Source organism: Cinclus cinclus, chromosome 1 (assembly GCF_963662255.1).
Source record: "Cinclus cinclus chromosome 1, bCinCin1.1, whole genome shotgun sequence".
In the NCBI taxonomy this organism is placed as follows: domain Eukaryota; kingdom Metazoa; phylum Chordata; class Aves; order Passeriformes; family Cinclidae; genus Cinclus; species Cinclus cinclus.
In genome coordinates this window covers 26,060,432-26,068,069 of record NC_085046.1, presented here as the reverse complement: position 1 = coordinate 26,068,069, position 7,638 = coordinate 26,060,432, and positions in this window count along the sequence as shown.

The window sequence follows — 7,638 nt, the reverse complement described above, 5'->3', positions numbered from 1 at the left end:
CATATGAAAAAAATCTGGCAGAGCTTTGTGGAAGTTGGAGCAACAAGAAAGAAGTTGCTTGGAAATTAAATTAAAAAATGGTATTCTTAGGTCTTCACTTTATTTGAAAACAACCAGTGGCAGTGAGGCTAACAAAAAGGGACCAACCAGAATTCAACTTTAAAAAAATGAGTGTCAATCATATTCTCATTAATGCAGTATGTTTTTCAATATTTTTCAGTTGCAGCCATTTCTGGCAGTAGTTCAGTAGCTATTCCTTATATATATATAAATATACTGTATTCATAACTTAAGTTTTCCAATACTGCAATTTTTCTATCATCTTCTGTGTTCACTGGGGCAGTCTTACTTACCTCTCTGTCAAATCTGACTTGCAGAACTGGAGTACTGCAGGGTGAAGTAAGTCAGCCTCAACTTCACCCAGTGTGCTCATGATAAAAAAACGGATTTTCTTATTAAAATAATAGGGACTGATTCCAAGTAATTTACAGTTCTAATGATTTCTGTATGTTTTATATGGATTCTATTGACATATTTCACAAATGACCCTTAAAATAAAGACAAACAGCACAAAATAGTGTGAACCAAGAGACTATTTGGTACTGGGGCCTGGAGAAGTCTAAAATTAGCTGGATCTCCTGGAACAGTTAGAGTGCACAGTGTACTGTTCTTTACTGATTTACACAGCAAAAAGATCCCTTGTATTCCTATCACTGCTCACCAGTAGTTAAAAAAAATAATTTGGATTAATAGCTAAAGATTAGAGAACAAAAATAAAACCATGACTGTCTCATAAGAATTTGCACATTCTCAACACAGTGAAACTATTGCTTCCCCAATTAAAAAAAAAAAAAAATAAAGGTGGTAGAACTGCAAAAGGTGAAAGGAAAGTCAACAAAGGTAATTAAGTGATGAGATTGATTTAATCTCTCTCCATGAGTGGAGAGGTTAACTGACCTATCATCTTTAGTTTGAGCAACAGACAGCTGAGGGGAATATGAAACAGGTTGTAGTATAGGGAGTATAGGGAGGAATGTGAAAAAGATTAAGAAGGGGAACAATTTAAGAAATAAAGTGCATTGGATGAACATAGTAGATTTAACATACACTTAATCAGGTAGTCAAGCTACAGAACTCACTGAGTTGAAGCTGAAGAGAAAATTGTGCACATAGTTTCTCCAATTTGTTTTCATATTTCTTTGTAGTTGGCCACAGACAGGTATAGGATAGCAAGTTAGCCTTCACTCTGAATAAATATGGTTATATCTATGCTCTTATAAAATACTTTTACAATTATAAAATTATAAAAAATATGAAATAATTTTACCAAATAATTTAAAAGTGGATAAACATCTTTCAGAAAAAAGACTGAAAAGTGAATATTCTCTCTCCTGAGAAATCCAGGAAAGATAACCAATTTATGCACAAGTGGATGAATTCAGGAAAAACAATGTAACAGCGTGTCCAAATATTTTCCAAAACCACCCACCTAAGAGGAAAACAGAAGGCAAGGAAATCGATGGAAGAGTAAGTTACCAAAATGTGACTAAAAAACATACCAAGCAAATTTGTCGGGCTTGGCCAAATAGCACGCAATTACTACTTTAACTAGCAATTAGAAGGAATAGATAGAGCTTTTACAGATTTTGCCCAAACACTACAAATGTAAATTCTGATATTTATCCAATAGGCAATGCTTTTATTTAATGATCTAAATGGAACACAGTTTAGAACTTTTTAAGTTATCTTATTTCTTAGTGTATTGAAGAGTGATCTTAGAGATAATTCTTTGTTGAGATGAAGACATGCAAAGTATTGTCCTGATATGCTGTAACTTGAAGAGTTCTAGAATCTAATGATGACAATTTGTACTGGAATTTCCACTATTATATTGTAATGTGAATTACCAAAATAACTTGACAGAATACAAATATAACTTTATGACACTTTCATGTCCTTTTATGTCTTCATGATATGAGAAGTTAACACGTGAGCCATTCTGGGGAGAGTTAAATATGATTTTCAAAATACTTCTATCTTTTTTAAAGCCCTTTCTAAGTCCTGACTGTGTTAAACAGAGAGCAGTTTTCTTCTCACAGCTCCAAATTGCTTTTCACTTAGCACTTGGCCCAAATGCTCACTTTCAGTCAAATTTAGGATGACACCTTCAATACTCTACTGTCATCACACTTATATTTTAGATATTTCATCCTCTTTTTTTTGTCTTTGTATTGCCTGTCTTGTTATACACATGGCTTCAGTTGCAATAGTCTATAGGAGCTACCACTTCCAGATTTTTCTTCTCTTTCTAGCATCTCCTGCCTCAGAGAAATTCTGAGCTGGTAAATACACATACCTATCCCAATTTTCTTTGCACAGACAAATATTAGCAGAAGGTGCAAATTTTAGTTTTCTAGCACTTCCCATTAACAAAATGAAAAAGTTCAGGCTCCTGTTTCTAAACATCTGGGGGGAAAATAGATGCAGATTCTTGATTTACACTGTTTGCACTTCCCAATCTGCTTTTCATAGAACCAAATCAGCATACCAAATGCTATTATTCTTGGAGCTGAATCCACCTTATAAAATTGTAACTGGATAAATTCCATGGGAAATAAATTAAAAGCTCTTCTGTTACTCTGACAAAGGATGACTAATCCTGAAAAGAATACCTATGAGAAAAAGAAATTAGCTAATAAATATTATCCAGAGGAATAAATTAAAGAGTTGATATTTACTTTAAATCTGAAAAATACACTTATCTGAAAAAATGCACACGAGAGCAGGGTGGATATTGCACTTTTCCCCCTTTCTTACCTATGTCTCTACACCATTCCTTTTGGGAAAAGAATTACATTTTCACATGTGATCACAGCATATCTATCATGAGAAATCTCTGATCTTAACATGGGCCTCTGATCACAAAGTTAAGATTAAAATAATAATCAATAAACTAATCTTCAGAAATCCTTTGGAAAAATGTATACAGTACAGCCAAAGTAAGAATAATACTAAACCAAATAATTATAATAATTTTCTAGTTATGTTCTTTTTCAAATGTGGCAACAAGATAATTTCCTTTTAATTACTACAAATGTTAGCTATGTTTATAATGAAACAGGGTTGAATTTTTGAGCCTTGAAATATTAGCAAGTTAAAAATGAGTTACTTACAGATACTAGTGATAACACAGTCAGTTTATGCCATGTCTGTTGTTAGTGATTAGACTTCATACCAGGCAGCATCCTTGATCCTGGTCAAAAGACACACAGTAAAGTTAAAAGTCCTTATAATCACCCATGAGAGAGTCGTGCTAACCTTGTCTTGGTCAGAAGTCACTTCTTGCATATCTTAAGTGGATCACATTGCCCCATGTCTTTATTTTATAAAGATCAGATCTTTTCATTCACTCTAGGAACGAGGATAGGAAGACTGAAATGCAGAAGTAGTTTGTAAAGTGCTTTCAAAGGTACTGTCAAAACTTGACATGAGGAGCTTTTAAACTGAAAACAGCAAGCAAATGAGTTACTAATCTCAAATGCCTATGTGTATAAACTGACAGCTTCTGTCTGCCCCTTGCCTTTACATCCAAAATCCTCGCCTGATGTAGATGGCAAGAACCTCTCCAATCATGCTCTTTGGCTGTTCCTTCTAAAGCTGTCAGGCCCATCACATTTCAGTGACTTTCCTCTGTTTTCTTTACACTGTGCAAGTGTCAGCTTGCTATGGGGAGTCAGAGCAAAGGCAGCTGTGCAGCAGAACATGCCAGCTGCATCAAGAAGAAGAGAGAGAAGGTCAGGAAAGAAACTCTGGAGGATCTTACAGTCCAGATCACATCACAGGGACTGAGAGACCAGACCAAATGTTATGAAGACCAGCCAGCTCCATGGTGGTTCTGAGGATATTCTTTTGGACTACCTCCAAATTTTGCAAAAAGAGCTTACACGTTTTCCTTCCTTCAAATAACTTTATTACTAAATTACCTAAATCTGAGCTGTCTTACACCATTCATGACACATATGAATTTTTCAGGTGAAAGACATGAACAAAATAATTTTACTGGGACTATTCTTAGACTCACTGTGTTGAAGACCCTACCTACTAAGGTCTTTCAACATGAAACAGACTTCTAATTTGAAAAAATTTCTTCCAGCAGCTATTTTATCAAGGGGTATTCTATACAATCCTAAAAAAAAAAAAAAATATAGGCCTATAATATATAATTTATTCCAAACAAATTTCTAGTGTCCATTTTGCTACAGTTCTGGTCTGCATCCCCTAAACAAATGCTTGTCAATGGGACAAGTGAAAAGAAACCTGTACTATGGGATAGATACATTAGAATTCTAAATCTGTATGCACACAATAGAAAAATCACCTTTTGAGGCACAACTTCTATGAAAGCTGTAAAATGTGCCCTCCAAATTTGATATTGATTCATTGAGCGCTATGCAAATATGGACACAGGATCTTTATTGTTCTTATGAATGAAGTAACTGATCTCTACCACAAATGAAAATTGGTTTTATTAGCTCTGACTTCAAATACAACAAACAAAAAGCATTGTCAGTCCAGGAGAGATTCATTTTCTCACACAGAATATCTGACATCTTTGCTGGAATGAATCTCATTTGTTCTTATAGTTTTTATTTGCTTCTACTATTATTTCATAGTCTAGAAAACCTTCAATTTCAACACTAAGAAGTTCTGCAGGTCAGTTTTATAGTTATACGTAATGACATTTTGTCTTCTGTACTGTAGCTCTGCACTTGGCAAGTTACATTTACATATAAAAGCATTCTGAAAAGATTTAATCCAATATTAATGTAAATTTATTTTGCAGTTCAGTACTTTGTAAATAACTGTTCTTATGTACGCAAAGCCATTATATATTATAAATACTCTGGTTCCACATATTTTCTTAAATGAGCCCCTGGATGAGTTTTACAATCAATGTCCTGGAAATGCAGCAAAAGTGCAACGACACATGATGAAGGGAATAATTCAGAAAACTCATTCTTGCTTAAAATGGCATTTTAAATGTCATTTCAGCCATCTTACAGGTAATTTAAAAAGCAACCTCCTTAAATTCTCTATTTACAAGGGCCCTTGTCAATCATGAACTGTATGGCAGGGAGGGAGACTGCACCAGTATCAGGCTGTTCTAATTTCCTCCAAGATATGTTCTTCACCCCACAGGGAGCTCAAGTTATCATAAATGCCAATGTGCATATGTATTCAGTACTGCAAGAATATTTCTCCCATTGATTTCCTTCCATGTGTTTGTGTGAGCCAGAGAGGAGGGGGTGGTGGGGCAGTACTTCAGCTCTTCACACACTACATAACATTCCCAGTTCTAGAATTAAATTGCAGAGAGAGATCCATAATATTCATTCAGTCACTACAATGGCTCCCTTAGCGCTCTTGTTACTAATGGCATAGGCTCATTTGTGGAAGATTTTCATGCAGTTTGCTTGAAAGGAACTCAGCAATCCCCCACTTCTGAACAAATTACACACCAACAATATGCTCAGCAAAGGGGTAGCCTGGCATGAAACAGGTTATTTTGCTCTGTTTGGCTAAGAAAGAGTACACCAAGAGAGGAGAGGAGAGTAAGAAAAGGGAAAAGGCAGTAATCTGCAAACAGCAGGGAGGGGTGAAGTAAGCAATAACATAAATGGGCTATTTACACTTTTTAACTATGAAAATAAAGCCTCTGAAATTAACAGAAGGTTTTCTTCTGGAAGAAACCTGTTTATGTTAAGTGCATGTGGCTTTAAAATACTTTTGGAGGAAAGAGATTTTAAAATCAAGGTCTTCATTCTGTCCATGGAGTTTGTGGATTGTAAATCACGGTGTGCTCTTTCCCCAGGCAACCGACAGCAGATTACAGAGGATGTATTGGGTGTTCCTTTATGATTGCCTCACCAAAACTCAATAAAGCTCCTGCAGTATGTTGAATCACAAAAAGAAAATACATGTTTCAACATTTAGTAGCAATCTTGATTCTTCCTTTCTAGCCAGATTCATCCTCCCATGATTGCTTCTTTACCTCAGGCTGTACAAGGGAAGTCATTGGGGCCTGTACTGTCCAACTTCAGTAAGGGTCTTAGGATAGGTCTCTTTTTTCTTCTGTACAGTGTCTCAGGAACATTTGATTTCATTTAGTTTCCCTGTTGTATCCTGTGATGTCAAAGGTTTTGGACGGAGGACTGAAAATATTTTCCTCCACCTATTGGCTGCAGGCTTTGATGGCAATGCTTTCTTCTCCTTGAGAGGTCATGATGGCGAAAAAGAAGGGAAATAGAAAACTTTGGTAATTTCACCAGAAAAAGAGGCCAACTGACAGAGAGACTTCCATTTGCTATTAAGATTCCCTCTTGGCTCCTAAACAAAAATTATGTTCTTATTTGGATAATGGATATAATAACTGGTCTTTTGTGTTGGTTCTTTAGGCATCTTTATTTACTTTTTAGCAGTTAGCAGAAAGAAAGATTTAAAGTTTATTTATTAATCAGGCTCAACAGTCACAGACACTTAAAATCCTTTATTTGTCTTATGACATTGTATCCGGTGAGAGCTTAGGATGCCACAGAGGTGAACAATCTATGTGGGACCAGATAATTCTTGTGTGATTGGCATATCAGATACTCTGTCACAGTTCCTTTAAATTAGTTTTTGTCTATCAGATTGCTGCAGATGGTGAATATACAGAGGTGAGAAGTTATGACAGTACTGAAGTGTAGACTTTACCTCTAGGTACATGCTTGGTCCTTGTACACTGATGGACATGACTACAGTTATTTTCTAAAAATTCAGGTAGTCATTCCTTCTTCTGTTCACATACAGAATTTAAACACATTTAAGATCTTTTACCAGGGTATCTAGATTTTGAACCTGGACCCAACAAAGCACTTATGCATCTGTTTAACCAGGAGGGCAGTCCCATTAGTGTTGTCAGTGCCTGTATAGGTATTTGCCTGCATAAGGCACAACACAAATAAATGTAGGCCACCTCTGAAATCAAGCCCTTTATGTTAAAATAGATTTTCTTAAGGCAATTATCAGTGAAATCTGACTTACAGAAACACTCAGGGGAGCTACAAAAACATTGACTGCCAACATATGTTCTCTGTTAATGAAGACAGAGCAGTATTGTACTCAGCTTTTTGGAGATAGTTTTGGACAGTACATTAAAACAGTAGGTAGCTTATTAAAGGTGGCTTATTTTAAAACTGATTGGGTCAATTTATACTAATAAATTTCATTAAATATGGTATGAATTTCACTATTTAACATTTCAATAACTCTTAGTAAGATTTCTGGGTATAGAGAGAAATAGCAAATCCCACAAACTGCTTAGACTCTCTGCTTAGATATGGGGTTGAAGTGTAGAAGGGTCAGGTTCAAGAAATGTCTCTTCCTAATCAGCAAGGTAGCTCTTCACAGAGGAGAAAAGGGACCTTTTTAACCCACATTCCAGATTTAATTCACACAGATAATCTCTATCTTTCTGGTAATTCGTCTCCTCTTTTCAAACTGAAAGTGGATCTCTAAATGTATTCAATTTTAATGCAGTACTACAAATATATTTAAACCTTTTAAAGTTGCTGCAAAATTGAAGCAGCATCCTCCAGG